Source organism: Accipiter gentilis, chromosome 13, assembly GCF_929443795.1.
Source record: "Accipiter gentilis chromosome 13, bAccGen1.1, whole genome shotgun sequence".
Lineage (NCBI taxonomy): Eukaryota > Metazoa > Chordata > Aves > Accipitriformes > Accipitridae > Astur > Astur gentilis.
Genome location: NC_064892.1, coordinates 30,900,061 through 30,920,585, shown reverse-complemented (window position 1 = coordinate 30,920,585; position 20,525 = coordinate 30,900,061). Strand labels below are relative to the sequence as shown.

Genomic DNA, 20,525 nt, shown 5'->3' with positions numbered 1-20,525 from the left:
CCTCAAAATTCGACTTAAGCATAGGCTGTCATACAAGGTTTTTAAAGACAAAAATCCCACTGGTGGGAGTCTCCAGACCTATAGTATGAAGTACAATATAATGTACGATACAATGTTTCTTTTTCTTTTTAACATGACACAAAAATAATTATCTTCAAAGACTGGGGATTCTACCCTGATTCCCCCCACCCCCAGCTTGAGTTTTTTTAAAAAGGAGTAGTTTGTACCTGAGTGGTATGAGGCTTTGCTAGTGAAGACCTACTTTTAATAAGCCCTCTGCCCTTGTTGCCTAGTTCCTGACTTATTTAGCACACTGACCTTATTTTTTTTGACTGGGTTTGTAGTAGTGTCTTCATGTAAAGGTAGTGGAAAGATTTTTTTTTTTTTTTTTTTTTTTTTTTTTAGTTTATATGTTTATAGGTTTATATGGTTTTTTTCCCTCTATGGTGCTGTTAGTGACAGCTTCAGCTGCGAGTTTGTGTTAGCCTTTTGCTAAATTAAAGCATTCTTACCGGTAAGGGAACTAAATATCTATTTTAGTGTTTTATATAACTTTTTATGCTCTTCTATATATAAGAAATCAAAGTAGTATCTTTCCAACCCATGAATATTATCTGTATGGGGGTGTGCATATATGTACACAAATACGTATATATGAGGTTACAAAGGGATCTGTAGTTCAATAATACTATTTTGTGTATTTATTTTTTACACTGAGGAGGAGTTTTGGAGATGGTATATTGTGTGACATTTATATTGAAGCATGCAAGAAAAGGGGTAAATTAAATTCTGATGTCTTAAACTTATTTAAAGAGCTGCTTCATAGCACTAGACGTTCATACTGACCTTTAAAATGAAAGCTAAAACCAAAATAAGCTCAAACTTAAAGTAACTACTGTGAACGCCTGCAGAAAGCAGACTAAGATAACGAGTTCTGTGAGGAGGCTATTCCTCTGGTTATAAGGAGGTTGAGTTAAGGATACAGATGACTGGTTTTTAAAGTGAGGGCATTCGGTGAGAGAGGATATTGTTTTCTACAGCTTCAAAACCATTAGTCTTGATATCTTTTTGAGTGCTCGGTAAGTTAAAAGCTTGAATTTATATTCAGTCCAAGCTCTTGCAGTCTGTAAGAGTATGTCGGAGTATCAGGTATACTTTTCTGTGCAAGTGAGATGATATGTCTATATATGTCTATACCTATATAAATAGATATATAGATATGTCTGTATATTTCTATAGATGGTTATAGCATGTTGGTGCAGAATATCACTTTTGTAAACAGCTTTGGGAACCCAGAACTTCAGTTTCTTCCTTTTGACTTTAAAGTCCATCAAACCCAGCATTTAATCATTAAATAGATATGGGCTTTAAAATAACTTTTCCCCAGCCTTTCGAAACAATATTATTATACTACATTTATCTAGTTATTGATGATTCTGCACTAATGTGTAACTGAATGTTTTTGTCCCCACAAGGAGCGGTGATCAGTCACTGCAGTGGTGGTGCTCCTCTTCACTAGATAGGGCTGTTGGAAGATTATTTTTTTTTTTTTGCCATCTGTTACTCCTGTGTGCTGCTTTTTTGACTTGACCTGAATGCTCTTGCCCTGTAAGGGCAGTGAGGTTTAAATGCTGAGCACAGGCTGATTAACAAGGCATTAAGTCAGTTAATTCTTTCATTTTTAAATAAAGTATTAACATGGTTTTGTTGGTCACTGATTTGCATTTTAAGTAAAAGAAATGGCTTATGTAAGCAGTATGGATTTTTAAACCATGTGTGGTGTTTGGTGGTTTTACTTCTCAATCTTAAATTGTGAAGTTCAAAGTAGTAAGTTGCTGAATCTGCTTGCTCATGGTAGCTATTGCAGTGATGAACAACAGATGTGTTACTAACTTGTTTAAAGATGAAGGTTGTAAATGAATCTGAAGAGTGCAAGCCTGGTTCGGAACAAGTATTTGTAAATATGTGTTTTGTTTGGTGGGTGGTTTTTGTTTTTTGTTTTTGTTTTTTTTTTTTTTAGAAGGGATTTCCTTGTGTTACAAAACAACATTAGGTTTACTTATCGAGAGGTGGCTTTGCCACTCCTGTGGCTTAGTACCTGAGTGCTAGCTCAGTGAAACTTGGAATAAAGTGGGCTAGGGCTTGAGGAAGGTGGGAATCATGTCCTCTAGAAATGGTAATGAAATAACATGACCTGCAACTTAACTTTTCAGTACTTTCTAAACTTCATATATGGTGGACTTGAGTATTTCTCATTCACAACCATAGCAATATAGAAGATCAAGACCAAAGGTCCCACTGGAGAGGAAAAAAATTATTCAAATCTTTAGCTTTAGAAGTGGACTTGAATGCTGAAGTGGCTCTCCTGCTTTTGTGGTGTATTTATAAGAACATCAGCTCAAGATTTCTATTTTGAGGAGATGCTTTTGAGTCCTGAGCCATCTATAAAAAGATTTTTTCATAAAAAGATCTTTCATTCTTCTAAGAACTCAAGAGGATTCGTTAATACCACTTTCATTTCCTGTTTGTAGGGAAGCCATAAGAATTCTGTATGGCATTAGGAGAGGACCTGTTAGCTGCAGTGCAGCCTCCCTGAGAGGTGGCTACTGAATTTTCGTAGAGACATTGTGGTCCTTATGGATAGACAAGGTACTATCTAACACTGTGACCAACTCATGGTATCTTACCTTTTAGGAATCTTTGTCTCGATTTATGCTCTATGAGCTGATGTGCCCTTGCAGGGCTTGTTGGTGTTTTGTCTTACACATTATGGGGTACCTTCTGACTAAACACATGCTTATTTGATATCACTGTTGCTTGGAAGGATGACAGTGCATACATAGGGCAGTGCTTCTTCCCCAAATGCTGTGTTAAGCAGTCCTGCTAGTGCTGTTAAGAGGGTCTGTTCTAACATGTCACCTAGAGATCCGGGGGCTCTCCCTCTCTTCCTGGGGTATAACAACAGCTTTTGGGTTATACTAAACCTAATTGTTATAGCATGTCAGAATAGATGGTGTAGTTTGGGGCATGTGTAGAGAAGTGAGACGTGCGCTTCTAGGAGAGACTGTTCCTGGGAACTCCTAATGACTGTGTAGGACTTGGTACAGTAAACACAAGTACTGCAGGTTTATCTTGGCACCCCCTCCAGCTGTGTATCTTTTGTGTGAGAGGCCATTATTCATGTTCCTGGAGGCCAGAATAAGATAGAGAAGTTTATTGCTTGCAGATGGTGCTTCACATGCAGAAATATGTGCTTTCTGCTTGTGCTGATACATGACTTAACATCTTACACAGCTTGGTTGCAAGGTTTTAATTGTGCTAACACAAATCTGAGGCTGGAGTTCTTGTTTTCTACCAATCCTTTTTTTCTAGAGTTTATTTTGATGTTACGTAGACCAAATAAAATTCTTCTTAGCAGATTAGTTGTTACAATGAAGGAAGCACAATTTACTGAAGTAATTTGCTGAAGTCTTGTTGACTGCCTTTTAAAATAGGACTGAAAGCGTAAGTGAGAATAGGAAATGGTCTTTGCTGAGCCATAAAGACTTTGTTTTCCTTCTGTCATCCATATGCTTTGAACTAAGTACTGCACTTGTGATTTTACGTGGAAGTAGAATCTGCACAAAGAATAGTTAAAATAACGTCGATGTAAATGTAACAGATACTTGGTGATGTTAAGTTAGTCATTTCCTCTGTAACCTCAGTGGTAAAACCGTAACAGTTTGACTAGGGATTTTTAAATTTGTGTTTCTCTGATCAACAACATTGAAATTGATTAAATTCTCTTAATTCTTTCTGTAATACTTCATTCTGAGAATTTTAGGCCACGTGTAACTGTTACATGAAGGATACCTTCTTGAAAGCCCCTTTTTTATGCCTTCATGTTGTTATCACTGTGATATCCAAGTTCTAGCATAATCGGATGTGCCAGGACTTAGAGTTAAATTTAGTCCAACTTGTTATTTTGGTAATGGAATTAAACCAGTACAAATTTGACACTATTGCATTATAATACTAAAATTATCCCAGTATATCAGTACGTGAGTAGTTCTCCATTGACACTGATGGTGTGTGCTTTGTTTCCCTTCTCTTTCTTCTATTGTTATATTGAAAAACAATGTGGTTTTATGATATGATTTAAAAACCTATGACTGTTGATCTGAGTAAGCATATGTAATGTATTTAAAAGTATCTGTCTGTCTTGTACCACTTCCGCCTGTATTCCCCAACTCTCCCTGGAAAAATTCAGAGATATAGTCTCCAGAATGCCTTACATTTTAACAGGAAGACAGAGTTGATGTGCAGTCCATTGTCCACGAAGACTTCAGGCCTGTATGATGCCAGGTACTGTCAATTGTATAAATATTAAATGTGTATTGTTTCGTAAAACTATTTCACCTGAGGAAGCAATTATTTAAATTAATTCTTCTACTGGGAACATGTTTTTACTAGTGCAGTGCATGTTAAGTAGACATTGTAGGACTGGAGAGGTAGGGAGTTGTGTCCTTTCTCCTCAGCCTTACTCTGTCTACTTCTCATTCTTGCTGTTAGCCATATGCTTTAAAATTTTAAGAGCATTACCTTGGAAGTTTTTTTTCCTTTTCAAAAGCATAGCAATATTCTTCCCTTTTGGCTACCCACTTCCACTTGGTGGGTATGACATTCTTTTTACCACTTCTTCCTCCCTCTACCCCAGCTGTCGTAATGTTGACTTTACAAGCAAACCAAAGCTTCCTCTCTCATGTTCAATACGGAAAAGATATAGTCTGTCCTAAAAACTTCACAAACTATGTTAACAGGTCAGTGGTTGTGCAAAAGCAGCTTAAATCAGTTGTATATCCTCTTGTGTGTGATTCTTTGCACTTATGTCCGTGTTGAGCTGTAGGCTGCTAACAGTGATGCCACAGCTTCCCTGATAATAGTAAAGGTAAGAAATCAATAATGATGAGGGAAAGACCAAACCAAAAAATAAGGCAATTTATGTTGGGAATGTCTGGTATAACCTAAGCATATGGCTGTGTGGGTGGCCGTAGACTTTCTGAAGCTCCATGCTTAGAAAACCTGCCTAACTAATATTTGGGTTAATCTCTAGCTAGTAGAGCATTCAATTCCAGACACTTGGTAATCAGAATTTTTGTAGTCTCACCCACCACTCTAAATTCCTATCATTCATCTGTCTATTTTAAACGTGTCTCTTGTGGAGTAGTTCTAAAATTACCCACTGTTTTGACCTGACAGTAACAGGAATATGTGAGCTCCTCCTGCTGCTGTTCAGCCAGTGTATGGCTGCTTACACCATTCAACTGAGGTGATGCTTCTGTGTGGAAGAATGAGGCATTTAAAATGATGTGCTGACTCTTACTGTATATTTGACCTTTCCATGGCAGTGACTGACAGTGTTACAGTTCATCGTTGCGGTGCTGAGAGCACAACTTGCTTGTTACATCAGATTTTTCAGAGCCGCTTGCTGAAATTCAGCTGTTAAAATCTTGCTCCCTGTATAAACCCTGCAAGAACCTGCTTTGCTTGCCCTTAGTGGGGTTGCCCAGCCACGCACCCTCACTCAGTGTGTCTGGCCAAGCTCATTACTCTCTTGGAATATGAATTTTTGTAGAATTGTTTGCACAAGGGAATGCACCATTTAACAGTGAAACTCGGGGTGGGGGCATTAGAGTGTAATTCAGTAATAGTAGCCGTTTTGCCAGATTGTAAATTATTTCATTGGGATCAAATAATTTGGAGACAGTGAGGTTTCAATTCAAATAAAAATAAACCTTTGCTTTTTAGAGAAAATGGAAAGGATGAGGGATCCGATAGAGCTACTGTCCCACGTATTGGTAGAGAAGGACACAATTAGGGTTACTGGAGAAAGTAATACGTGGGAGACAATGGAAGAGGGCAGCTTTTCAGTTACAACATTAGGAACACAGCCCTAGTTCCTTTCTCTCCGTTCCTCTTCCATTTTCTGACTAATTCTTTTTCTTCTGTGCATGAACAGATTTGCATCTTTGCAGCTGCTAAGGTACTTCACAAATTCCAGATAGTTTTGCTTCCTCTACCTTGCAGAGCTGCTGTATGATTAAAACTTCAGCTTTCCTGTCATCTCCCATACAACCCAAACCTCCCATATTTTTTAATCTCCTTACAGTTCCAATCTTTTAAATGCTAGTGGTGAATGAGTTTTTTGTCATCTGATTATTTGAATAATTTATCAAAAGTTTAAATAACCCATAAATTGTTAGTTAGGGGTGTAATTCTGTGAATTGTGAACTAAAAGAGTTCAAAATCATTTGTTTGCTGATAGACAGTGCTATGCAAATACTGTATGGTAGATAGTCCAGTTGCTTAGCAATAACATTAACAGTCATGAGTGTTTATAAAGCAAATATAATATGATATGGTCAACAAGGTATGTGGTGCTTTTTGTATTACTTAAGTGGCCTGATAACTGTTGGAAAACGTTTATTAGGATTACACATGAGCAAGCATCTGACACTTAAGAGCAACAACTTGAGTAAGTAAATCTGATAAATAATGTGCTTGTGTTTTTTATTCTAAAACCCCACAACTTAAAACAAGTGGTGAACATGATGATTTTCCAAACACATTAGCTTTGAACTTTGAAATGTTATTTTCGTGGCTTTGATAAATACTCTTGGAACGGCTTTGGATGTTCAGTCTGGAGATATCGAGGGTGATAGGTTGTGTGATTAAAAGGCTTGTCTCCGTGCGCACAGCGAAGCCCTGAGGCACGGCGGCAGGCGGGGGAACCCCAGTAACCTCATCGGAGAAAGAAGCCCCCGACCTGGCTCCTGCCAGGGCTGTCACTGGGGATATCAGCCCCGGGGACCTGGGTGACACACACTTGATGAGTAAAATGGAGAGACTCTGCAGGGTCAGCTTGCAGATTGGGAAGGGGGGTCGCTGTGGGACTTGTTATGGGACACAGGGAAGAACGTTTTGGGATTGTACACAACTCAGCATGGGATGCTTAGGGGAGGGAGCAAGGTTGGGGAAAGGAGGGGTTGGGGTGATTTTAGGGGAAAGAACAACCGTGGGGAAGATAGAGGGGCCAAGGGGTAAAGGGGGCTGGTTGTCTGCAAGCAGGTGGCTGGACCGTATGTTTTTCTGGCCATGCTCTGCCCTTGTCAGTGCAATCTGGCCTGTCTTCTCATTAAACTATATTTCTAATTGTTTCCTTGGGTAAGGGCCTGCCTACTGCGTGTGCCTGTGGGGGTCTCGGTGCCAGCAGCTAGAGTCAGTCCATGGGGGACAAGGGCCCACGTGGCTGGGTCAAGCGAGAGTGCATGTGTCAGCGTGTGATCGCGAGGGACTACGAAGCAGGACTAGCCAGGGAGTAGAAGAGGAGGCTTGGGAGTGGCTGTGAAGTCCAGACAAAACGTGTGTGCATCTGCAGGAGACAGCTGGAGGAGTTGGCTACTGGAGGAACTGGGAGTCTAGCCCAACTGCTGGGGAAGTCCCAGTTTGTGTGTGTGTGTCTGTGCACGAAGTAACCGGAGGCAAGAGTCTCTGGGGACCTGCTGCTGGGTAGGTGGAGAGTCCAAGGCCACGTCCTGGAGGGATCCATAGCGAGTGTGTCCACATGTTTGTGAGGGGGTGTGAGCACCAGCAACTGGAGTGGGACCACAGGGGCTCATGTGCCACGTGCTGGCAACTGGGGGGACCGAGGGTCTGGGGTCAGCTGCTAGGGAGGCTGAGAGTGAGCCCAAGGCCAGTTACAGGGGTATCCATATTCCCTCTATGTGTGCGCACACACGTGCACATTCTCCTAATGGACTTTCACCGTGATCAGAGAGGAGCAGGAGGTGGCTGCTGGTGCTGCTTGTGTTTCCCAAAGTGCTGAGTTTGCATTGCCCGGTGTGGCCAGCCGGGTACGTATGTGCTGTGCACGTGTTTTTGCGTGTGCACCTATAGGGAACGTGTGCTCAACTTTGCTCCTGGGCTGGGCCTTGGGGCTGCGTTGCCTCTGTTGGGCTGCTGGATTCGGCAGCTACGAATAAAGGGGTGTGGGTCCGAGAAGAGATGCTGAGGCTCTTTGAAAAATCTCTCCTTATTAAAGCTCACTGAACATCTGAGAGCATTTACTTCAGGAGATACTGACTTCAGTTTTCAAATGTACTGTGTTGACGAAAAGGATAAGAAATTTAGTAGTATAGTGGAATAACAGAAAATTATTTTAATGTAAAGATTTACAGATGCTGTGGCTTACAGAAAGTCAGAAGCCTGAGATTACACCATTTATAACTAACTTTGAACATATATAATTTGGAAGATAAAGTTTGGTTTAAAATACAACTTTAAGTGGGCATACAGTGTTTGACAGCATTGTTCCCCTGCTAGACCCCTACGAAGTGGATTTTCAGAATGTTAATGAAATCTTTTTGATAGCATATTGTCGTTTATTTATTATTATTAAGCTTCAGTTTTGGACTACTTTAGGCAAAATTCAGGGTCCTAAGTCTGACCTTGAAGCCTTCTCCCCACATGCATCCCCTGAAGAAAAATCCAGACAAGCAGCATGTAATTAAGTGTCTCCACTTCCTGAGATAGTCCTCTATTTTGGTTTAGTGGAGGTTGCAAATCATATTAAACCTGTAATAAGTTTCTCTGTAATGAAATAAAAAACTACTTCTGAACAAAAGCCATTATTCATAAAACCTTCTAGATACTTGAACTGTTCTTTAGTAATACTGTCTAATCTTGTTTAAGTTGACAGCTTTTAAAAAAATACTTTGCTTTGGTGAATTCTCTTAGCACTTATTTGGCTGGAAAAAATAACCACCAGACAAAAAAACCCCACAAACCAACCCAACAGGGAATGTGGAAAGCTACTTGCAGTAAGCAGGTGAATGAATGTTTGATGCTGTTGCGCTCTGTGGAGCCCCAGATATTTTGCTGCAAGGCGGTTTCAAAATGTCACAGGCACTGCGTCAATAGGTTGCTATTGTATTCAGCCATATTCTTGTACCCAGTACAGATACGCTTGTCACCTTTTTTTTGTTTGTTTTTAAAATATGGTCAGACCTTTGGAGAAGCTCACATTAGACACTTAGCATCGTTCTAAGGTCTCATCTATTTTAAAGCAACTGATGTAGGGGAAAATAAGGAATGGTTTGCTTCATGTGTAAGTACTGCTAAAAAATCTGAATGGCTTGTGCTATTTGAGGAACGGTATGCAGCCTAGTAGCTGAAGACTGATGTAACACACTAGAAAAGAGAGTTAAAGGTCTCTGATAGCTTCATGTGCCATGTGGAATAAATAAGCCAATGCAATATATAAAAGCTGAGTGAGTTACTGAATCTGGAAAGGATTGATTTCAGTTAAAATCTGTAGGGTGGAATGCCTGCTTCATGAAGATGGAAGGAAGGGTCCTCTGCTGAATTCAAGATAAAAAAATGTAGATTTGAGTTTTTGAAACTAGAAGAGAACTGCCTCATCTTTAATAAAAGAAAAAGAAACCAACCAGAAAGTAATTTCAGCAGAGGAGTCTTTTGGAAGGAATGTGTTATGCAAACCAAGTTTCCAAGGAGTCTGTAGACAAAACAGACTTTAAGACTTGATATGCAAAATGACTTGTGTTCTAGTGCAATTATTGGGGTGTGTATGTATTATCAATAAACTAGTGTAAAGGATTATATGGATCTTTGAAAAAATCTTGTTGTGAGTGTTTAGAAAGATTGACAATACACTGTGTGACACCAATGTATCGGAAACAAGATTTTGTGCTTCAGATGACCTGTAAAGTTCTGGATCTGGCCTCAGAATATGGGTCAGATCTTTAACAGCCGTGGGAAGGTCTCAATTCTGGACAATAATGAACTGATGACATAATTCTAGTACCTCATTTTGGTTTTTGTTTGTTTGCTGAGGATCTTAGTGGGCACATGTCCTTTCACTCTTTGTACATTCTTCCACTATGGATACATGGTGCTTTTTATTTTTGTATTGTTTCCTGGCTTGCTTAGCAGGTGACTTGCTGAGATGACTGCTGCTCATCATTGGCAACTGAACACTGTGGCTCCATTATGGGATTAAATCTTTGATTCAGAAGTCATTAGCTTCATCCTCGTTGACCACTAAGTACTGAAATAAGTGTTTTCCATTTTATATTCTGTTAGCTCCTGCAAGATACAACTTGACTTCTAAAGCATGTTAGTATTTAATCATAATAAAAAGAGGGTAGGTCCCTTACCTGAACACTTAGATAAGAACTTTTTTTGTCTATGTAGTGTCTGCTTACTGATTACTCACTTGAAAATGCAGAACACTGGAGTATGGGAACAATTGTCTGCAGTGATTCTGGATTCAGTTTCATGATAATATTTTCCCTTTTACTTGTTAGCATACTTGCATGCCTATTCCTGTCTTCACTGATCTTATAAAAGTGTTGGTTCTTTCCTATTCTTGCTTGCCAAAAAGTCTTAAGCTAAATTAGTTGATGAAAATGTCTCTATTCTGCTGATGCTGAGTCAGAAGTGTTTATTTAAAGATGATGAATTTAGTAATCATCAAACCATGTTTAAATCATCAGGAATGCTAATTATAGATAGGCTAACCTATATTTCTGAAATACTTAATGACTTGAAGCCCAAATCCTTCTTGCTTAAGCTAATAAATGCATTGGTTTCAGTTGGAAATGGGTGACACTATAATTCACAAAAGACAAAAGTAGTAATTATCTAGACGAAAACGTGAAAGTTCTATCCCATGATACGGGGGGAGAGAAACTGAAGGAAATTCTCCCTCTCTTCTATGCTCTTTAGTGCAAGAAAGTAATAAAAATCTTTGAAACTCTTTATGCTATATATGTAATTTTGGCTATTCTGTGTTGATGATACTTTCCTGTGTTTTGGTAGATGTTGAATATTTATAGCTCTGCCTTTCTGACTCTGCTAACTTTTTTGTTAATTCTCATGGGGGTTTTGGCATTTTTTTTAGCTAATATTTGAGGATCATACTGTTGATTATGGGTAGTGTGTTTGAGAGTCAATCTGAGGATGAAAACAAGTCTTCCGTTTAGCTTAACAGCTTATTCCATCACTTTATTTCAAGTAAGTATTTATGGTGGTAGTATCCATCACTAGCTAGAGTAACTTTCCATTGAAAGCTGATTCTGAGATGCAGCTATTTCAGAGAAGAATGAAAAGCTGTCTTCTGTGTTCAGACAGGGAGACAGTAAAGCTTGAGTCTAAATTGTGATCATTTAATTTTTGTCCATTACATGTGATGAGAAAATGTCCAGATTGTTGTGTCTGCCCTTTGTTAATCTGGAAGTTCTATTTTCTTAATGATTGTGAAATGTAATGACAGTGTAATGGTCTTGCATACTGATGTGAAGATTTTACTGAAAATAGAACACTCTTGTATTTTCAGAGACCAAAATGCCACTTTTTTCTGGTTTTACTTTTAAAATGAATGGAAACCTGGGTACTTCCTAGTAAGAATCTATGAAAAAAGGGGAGAAGATGAAAGAACTTCAATGTCTGACTAATTTAGGTGAAGAATCTGTCCCGTTGTGCATGATCTGCTTTCAGAACTGATCACCAATTCTAGGGAAAAGTCCTATTTAATTACAGTCAGTTGAAAAATTATTCAGTGCAGCTTTCTAATGTGGAAGCATTTGAACTTAATGGACCCTTACATGTTATGCTAACCGGTGATAAATAAAATTAATGCGGAGCAGGCAGGTACAATTACTCAAGTTACTGTTAGTGTGTCTGTATTCAGGGTGTTTATGAATGTTCTTACATCAAATTTTAAATGGAAATAATGAGTCTGATGGGCTCTACTGGTACAAACAAGGCCTTCAGTATACTTTATTTTTGAAAGTGGAATGTAAAAAAAAAATAAATACATGTTTCACTGTAGACAATGGATGTATTTTATGGGCTGAGGGAATTCTTTTATTGCTGCCATGACTTTTAAGTTATTTTTCTAGTAGCTACCGCATTACAGTGGCTTCAGGAGAAATGGTAGAGATGGCATGTGAGATGAAATACTGCTAAATTTGCAAAATCAGTATTTCGCACAAATGCTATGGGAAATTCTGTGTTGTTAATGAAGCTAAATTCAATATGGCACTCTTGCTGAAAGACAGACTTACTCAATCACCATGGATGCTATATGCATTGCTACACCTCTTCTTTCCCTGCTAACCTACATCTCCAAGTCCAGTTTTAATATGGATGCATATAAAGGTAAGACTGTCTTTAGGATGTTTGAAGCTTCTGTGAGAGCTTTGGTAAAGAAATTATTGTGAATGGTAACTCCCCTGAAAAGAATGGGGTTTATCAGAGGTTTTCTTAAATCCTCCCCAAGATTCAAGGATCAAATATGCACACGTTTTCTGATATCAAGTGTGAGCCTTCTCTTTTAAAGTTGGGAAAAAACCCAGGATTTTTATCTTTATGGGAAAAACCTAACTCCCAGCACCTATTATCTAACTCTCTTCAGTGAGTTCCTGTTGTGTCAAATTACCCATGGGGGTTTTTTGGTGATTTTTTTTTCTTTTTTTTCTGTGACCTGAATATCTCAAAACTTTGTGACAGCAGGGGATTGTCACCTCATTAAACTTTTGTACGGCTTTGGAGCCGGGACAGTCGGTGTTTGAGAACAAATGAGTCTGAGTATCAGAAGAATGTTTTGTGCCTGTGCAGAGTCCCAGTTCATAACTGCCAAGTTTAGGCAACTGCTTATCTTTGGGCTATTCTTAACCTCAGCAAACATGTATTGCAAACATTTCTAGCATGTCTCTAACCTTGCTGTTAGAGCTCAGTCTGGAGTACAACTTCTAGCATTAAAAAAAGGAAAATTCTGTCATAACTGTGTGACCATCAAGTTATTGAAACAGTAGAAATACCAATTTTTAACTCATAGAAGCTATAGAAAGACATTCGGTTAAGTGTGTGGTTACTATTGGCAGTCAGTGCAGGCAAGAGTGCTTGGGATTCAAAAGGTAACTGGGTCTTAATAGACTTCGAAAATACTTAAAATTGTAGTTGTGTAACGTGGCCATTTTAAATGAGATGATAATAAGGCTCAGATATGTCTCCAGTTCATTTATGTAGTCTTCATGTACCCTGCGTTCTTCTGTGGTTTTTTCCCTTGAACTAGCCATTGGTGAAATTCATTTCGATGTCTCTTAAATTCATTTCTGCGTCTCTTAATGTCGGTGTTTCTGTTCTTGTTTTCTGCTTTATTTTGCTTTTGAGTTCCAGAAGGGACTGTAGAGAGCAGTACCCACAGTTACTAATCAAATACATAACTTTGCACTTTAACAAACTGTCAATCGTGGTTTAATTCGGGCAGCATTCATCTAAACATTTGGACTGAAACAGGGTGATATGTTATGAAGGGAATAGTCCCAAGATATGCAGGTGTTTGTAGAAGTGGTGGTTTGAGTGTTACAGAACAGCACCAAAACATATAAAACTCATGCAGATTCATAGGCATGTTTTTAACATAAAGTTAAGACCAAAGTATTGTAATTTTCACCTGCCTTTTTTTTTTTGTAATATTACCTATAGCTGCCTGTTAAACAGACCTGGCATTTTTAGAATGGATTCTATTTAGTCTTAAGTCTGCAGTCTTCAGAGCATTAACATTTTGGATCAGTCTCTTGCTGTTGTTTTTTAGATAGGATCTCTCTTGCCAGTTTGGATATAGCCTTCTTTCAATGCTGTCTGCACCCTGGATCATGACATCATACCTAATTACAACATAATTGTTTGTGACCGTTGTTTTTAAATATGTAATTGGATCTTATTAGCATGGTATGGTGGTACAGTTACACTGCCTTGAATTCTTGGTTTCTGGGTGCTTTGGAGCTAGAACCTAGTCATATTTACATTTGCAAGGCGAGCAAGTAGGATTTCATCTGGGACAATACCATAAAACCAGTTGCCACCTTCTATGTGACTGATGTATGTGGTCCTCTTTTGTCTGTCACTTTTCACTTTGATATCCTCCCCCCCCCCCCCCCCCAGCAGTTAAAATTTAATTTGGGCATTTCTGAAAAGGTTTCATGTGCTGAGTTTCTTGCTCTCTTTAGCTGCTGCCTTGTTTACCCTGGAAGACTGAGGGAATGTGACTTCTCTCCTTAAAAACATCCAGGAGGGAGAAGACTTATTTATACTTATTTTTCAGGCTAGTGTCATCTCTTAGCTTAAACTGTTGCAAGAAAATGGGTATGACATCCTAAAGGCTACTGCTGTTGGAGAGCTGAGATTCTGGTTTGGCCTCCAACCAGGAGTGCAGAAGCCAAATAGCTGAAGTAATTTTTTAAATGGCTTAATATAAGGTATGTTCTGAGGAGTTGCCTGCTGTACTTCTGTAACTGTACTTTTGATGAGCCATACAGTTTTTCCTGGTTCTTATATCCTAGAACTGTAATATTTGGGAACTGATTGCTAGTTCTTCTGATGCTCTGTTCTTTTCCTTTCTGCTGTTTCAGAAAATAACTCATGCTGTTTTAGTTGAGGGTTGCTGATGTGAATTGCAAGGTCCATATGAAGTCTGCACCAATTTTGTTTGCTGATCTTCAGCATTCCTAAGGCTGAGTCTTTCAGATGGCACCTTCCAACTTGTGGTGGTCTGTCAGGGTAGTAGTGCTCGTGAACTTTGAGGTCTGTCTGTTCTTGTTCAGTTGCTTTGGAAGGCAACCTGATCTTTTGAAGCTAGCCCTTGTTTGAGCAGGAGGTTGGTCTAGATGAAAGCCAAAGAACACTTCCAATCTAATTTTTTCTATTATTCTATGGTTGGTAGCACCTGTATTATTATACTTCACTAAGTGGTTTTGAAGGCTTCTATTTTTAGCTACTTTTCTTGCTTTTTTTTCTTTTTATTGGACCTGCTGTGTCATTACTTGTTCCCATACGTTAAAGATATAAATTTCAATTCTCTAACTGGCAGAACCTATAGGAAAAGATGTTTGGTCAGTTAAGAATGCTTGCCCTTCAGTATTCTTCTTTCTGTGCATCCCAGTCAAGGTCCATTTTCAGAGAGTTTTCTTGTAACTTTATGCAAAGTAGAGAGTAGAAAGAACTCGGGCACTTAAGAAAGTAACCAGGAAAACTAAGGCAATTCACTGAAATAATTGAATAAAACATTGCTTTCATAATTAAAAGTGTAAATACGATTTTGATCAGATAACTCATGGAGTCTACGTGCAGTATTGAAACTACAGTAGTAGACAAAGCTCTAGCTTGGCACAGTAACAAAAGATTCAGACTCATGTGTCAAATCCTGTTATGACAGTTGATTCATTACTAAATTTGGAAGGGTAGGCTGTAAAAAAAAAAAAAAAAAAAAAAGCCTTTTTTTATTGAGTTCACAATCTTGCAGGCACATCTTTTTCTGCAAAATACCGTGTTCCAGTGCGTGTTAGGTAAGTCAGCGAGGGGGAAGGTGAGGTGGAGGAGCTCAAAAAAGTCAAGACTTAATTCCTTTTTTTGTGATTACCTCTGCCATGTCTTCAGTCGCTTGGATTTCTGAGCATATGGATCTTCAGAAGTAGTTGGGGTGAGTGACTGAGGTGATCCCAGGTCTTTTTTGATGATGTTGTCTTGTCTTCGGAGCTTTCACGCTGCTGGGCTAAGTAAACTGACAATAGTTTCCATTAATGCTTGACCTGGCAATGTGTATGCTCTGCCTCTTCCGAGGAAGGCCAACGTTACTAACAAAACAGTACTGACATCACTTTTATACTAGTGATGCTTTTGGCAGATGAAGAACAAGTCGTTGCCATGTTGGCTGATGCTCTGTTAAAACAAACAAACAGAAAAAAACAAGGAAGGAAAAAACCAAAAAACAATACCTTCAAGTGTTTGGGTGTTCATAAAAAGGAAAAACACTGAATTACATACTCATCAGCACCGAAACAGGTTGCATGGTGGAGTACTATTAAGTTTCCTATTTTTCATAAGAAGCATTTATTATTTTTTTAAAATCATAAAATCTGACTTTTTTCACTGCTAGAATATACCTTTAAGTCTCGGAAATTATGACTCTCTAAAATCTGTGCGTTCTGACATAACCTCACTTGCGTGCTTATGTACACGCACACGCTTGTGTGTGTTTTCTTAAGCTAGATTCAGCAAGGGCTTGTTTCTTCCTCACAGTATCCCTGGGAGTAGTAGCAGGATTTGAGTATACAGCGTCTTGCTGCCTTAGTACTTGCTCAAAGGTAACTGCCAGTGAGCAAAGTTGGACTGGGTTGGGTGGGGGAAGAGTGCAATGACCCCTTGGCGTCTTCGGCTAAAACAACTCTTTGGATTTCTTTTTTTTTTTTTTTTTTTTTTTGTCCTGTCATACGCTGTGAGGCTGGCACAAAGGATGAGGATCATTTCTCAATAAAGCTGCAATGCTGTGGGCATGTTTGTTGTGGGTAAGCTAATGACCTCCTAGCAATGGAAAGTAGTAAATTTAGGGGAGTTTTCAGGAAGACACCGGAGGGAATCTAGTAATCCAATTAGTATAAGGATTACTTTAATCTGAGAAGTGACATTGGCTTTTCAGTGGGGAAGGGAGAAGGATTTTTAAACATATTGTGAATCCAGTGTTTTGAAGGGGGGTGGGGGAGGGAGTAGGTCTCTCTTATAAGTTATGCCTCCATAAATTGAAATGCTTTTTTTGTTTTGGTTTTTTTTTTCCTTTCTCATCAAGCGTGGATGTTCTGGTGTGACACCAGTACCTTGCTAGCCTTGTCTGTGGCTTTGTCGCTGATGAGAGGACTGAGGGAAGGGAGGACATTGTTCTAGCTTGACTTGAGTTGGTAAGCGTGGTGTGCTCCAGTGGTGTTTTGGAGGTTAACTCTCCCAAGAAAAACATGGTGTGGTCCCAATCTGATTCGGATCACGGTCTCTTTCTGCCCCCATTCACAAGCAGGCTCCCGCAATCAGAGCTGCGCTGGCTTCCTCTATGTACGTGAAGTACAGAGGAGATTATCTGGGCTTCTCCATGCACACAGCCTTAAATATTTACTCAGTGGGAAAACCAACGCAAGTTTTGGCCCTGAGCTCTTTTTAGACCTGAAAGTGCAGCAGGTGACTCTGGATGCCCTGGGGAAGGGGCACGCTGGTGGGGTTGGTGCTGTGTCCCGGAGGCACCCACTTTTTTGGGGCAGTCAACGAGGGGAGTTGCTGGTGGGAACATGGCCCAGGGTGAAGATCTACCTGCTCAGGTTTTCTCTAGGGCTCTCTGTCCCTGCAAGGTTCCCCTTGGCGTGGTCTTCATGCATTGACCCTGTAGTAAAAGAAAATGAACTGGAGGAGGATATAAAAACCAGGTAGGAGGTGCGTGGCCTGGGCCGGGGGGGGATGGAGAGCAGCTGGGGACAGATGTGGCCAGCAGGTCCCCGTGTCCCATCTCCGGGCTGTGTTCTGCCGTCATCCAAGAACCCACTTTGAGCTGCGAGTTGGATTTTGTCTGCAGCACCTCCGAGTGCTGTCGCGGGGGTCCGGGGCTCTTACATACCCAGCCGCTGTGTTTAAAAAAAAAAAAAAAAAAAAAAAAAGATATTTCTGTGTCTGTACTTCTGGCCATTCCCTGTGTGAACGCAGGCAAAACCGGCCGGTTGGGTCTCGGTTTGCGGACTGTTTTCAGGGCGACGCAAGGTTGTTTTTTTTCTGGAGGAACGAAGGAGACCTCGGACGGCTCCATCCCGTTTTATTTGGGGGCGTATCGTGATCGATACGGTCGGTTTATGGCGAGTTTCTAGGGCCGGTATAGAAGCCGCTCCCTGCCCGCAGCTCCCCGGCCAGCCCTGCCGGCTTTCACCGGGGCTGGGGCCGCCGGCCGCCGGCACCACGGCGCCCCCTCGCGGCCGCGGCGGGGAACCGGCCGGGCCGCCGGCTCCCCGCAGCCGGGCGAGCTCTCCCGCCGCCTACGGGAAGGGGGGTCCGGTCGTGTCCCCCCCGGGCTACGTGTCCCCCTTCTTCTGCCCCCCAAAAATCCGTATCCGTGCAGAGAGCCGGGGGGGGGGGACCCCACCGTGCACGGAGCGGCGGAGAGGAGCGCGGGTTCCCTCCGGCAGCGGCCAGGAGGTGGCGGGGTTGGGTTACTGCCGGCCTCCCTCAGTCCTCCTGCGCCGCAGGCAGCCGAGGGGTGCGAATGAATGAACCGTTCGGGCAGCGAAAGAACGTTTTGGCCCTTGACTTTTGTTTAAATTCTCTAAATTTCGTCGAGTTAACGCGGAGAGGAGAAGTAAAGCAGTGTTCGTGTGGAAGTAGCAGCCTCAGGAATTGCGAGAAACTGGCCATAACTTGAGGTTTTGTGGTTTGGGTTTTTTTTTTTTTTTTTTTTTTTTGGTAGAAGCGTAATCTCAGGAGTGCAGCCGCGCTGAATGCGGTATCAGCGGAAAGGCCTTGCAGAGGGGAAGAGGGTCAAGTCCTCGTTTCCTTGGAAAAAGGCGGTGGAGTTCAGTGGTGGCTGTGCACAGCGAACACAGTAGGTAGAACGTGAGGCATTCGCATGATTTGGCATCTTCATTTTCCCCATGAGATCTTAAAATGTTCTGAACTGTTGATTTGGATTTTACTCCTAAGTAGATTGTTTCACTAGAAGCAGGATTCAGTCTGAACACCATTTGATAGCCGGTAAAAACCAGAACAGCTTTGGTCAAGAACAACTCGTATCTGCATGTACAGGTAGTCAGAAACACAGCTGTATCTGCATCTGACCAGCCTAACAGCAGTGGGCTGAGGGAAGGAGCGGTGATGCTCCACTATCATCTACAGGGATGCAGACTGCTGGCATATGACAGCTGTGAAATGGTACTCAGGAAATTAGGCAGAGCTTTCCACTGACCTTGTATACCTTATATTTTGTGGGGTGGTTGATGGAAGTAGCTAATAGCGTTGCAGTTGCTTTCTTCTGACACCATATCTGGCTATTTTGCATTTACGTATGATGGTGATTGATTCTGCAGAGTACTGGTTTGGGGTTGCTTACTTAAAAACTGAATAAAAATGAAATTTAACATAAAAGATATTTAGAGCTAGACTTCTGGGGAGAAGTCATCATTAGGCATTTGCCTGACTTCTGCAAACCAGCTGTGTGTGTCTGACTAGAGGAGTGGCTGCCTCTCCAAGCCCACAGACCGTGACAGGAGGGAAGCATCAAAGGAAGGAAAGGCATCCTTAATTATTGTTGTCGTTGAATAAATCCCAGGTAGAATCATTAATCATAGAATTCCATGATGCTTGGGAGAAAAATATCTTTCATGTTCAAGTTCCCAGTTGTAAATGGGGAGGCTTTTTTGTCTTGGCATGACTGCAAAAGTTAATTCCACATATAAAGAGCCCTCCGGGGCAGGGTTGGTGTGGATAATGTTGAGCCTTCCTGCAGTGAGACTGCGGACTTTCTGGTTACATTTCTGGAATCATTGTGTACTTCTGATTCCTATTTTTGTGTGCAGTGTGCTATATGGCAAGTTTAAAAATACGCATGACCTCTTTGGTTTTCCTCAAACGTTATGTACATGGTCAAAGGATAGTTTTGGGTTTTGATTTTTTTTTTTAAAGATGCATTGCTATTTTAGGTGCCTGTTATCAGTGGCAGTTTCATCTTAATACAAAACTAAGTTGGTGCAGAGATAAAGAATAAGAAAACCAGAAAAAAAGTTGCTTTTGTGCATTTAGAGGAGTGTTTGTATCAAAAATGGGTAATTTGTCTTTCATGGTTGTTGTATGGAGACATAGGAGTGTTTTATAGGCAGCTGAGCTATTCTACAAATAGCGGCCTTGAAGAATTAAAAAGCAGCTCCCTAACTGGTGAACGAAGGGAGTCTCAAGTCAGCATGAATAACCACTTGCTTTAAAAACCGAAATGTGCTAGGCAGAATACCTTTTAATCCTAGTAAAAACTTTTTTTATGCATGAGCATAATGAGCAATTTGAGACTGAAGACTATCTAATTTTCTCCTAATTCAGGTTGGCAAGAAAATAACTGAGACAAGTGATAAAACAGAATTAAGATGTAATGTTCCAGTTTCTTCAGATACCTTTTGCTGTGCAATTGAACAAAGGTTCAGGTCTTTAAAAAACATAAACCAGCTGTTGTTCTTGAGGGCAATGGGAGTTGATGGATTTTTGAGCACTTCTTGAGAGCTGTTGAGCTGAATGTAAAAATAGCTGAACTTAAAATGGTTTTAGGGTTAGTCTGTGTGGTTCAGGATAATATATAAAGTTTTTAACTGTTGGGTGTTGTCGTCGTCCGTCCCCCCCCAATACCTTTGGCTTTTTTAAAGGTGCCAGACTGATCTTTTCTTGTGTGCTGTGGATCTCAGCTTTCTTTACAGTGTGGTATGCTAGGAGGAACGATTTTTCTCCATTCTCTACAGAGACAGCCCTTGCCCCTCAACCCATCTCCTTACACCACCCTCATGCTTGGAACTTGATTGCCAATTGTGTCTTCTGGTGGGTGGCAGGGAAACACGTGGAAGGCTTACTGTGTGCCAGTCTACTAAAACAAAGGGAAAAGTACCAGAAAGGACAGAGAAAAGAAT

The 20,525-nt window shown here is 40.6% G+C and overlaps 1 protein-coding gene across 5 annotated transcripts in view; it reads left to right on the top strand.

The window, feature by feature from the left end:
• The window catches only part of TSC22D1 (TSC22 domain family member 1), a 95,365-nt gene that overhangs the window by 48,209 nt on the left and 26,631 nt on the right, over positions 1-20,525 (top strand). The window lies entirely within an intron of this gene.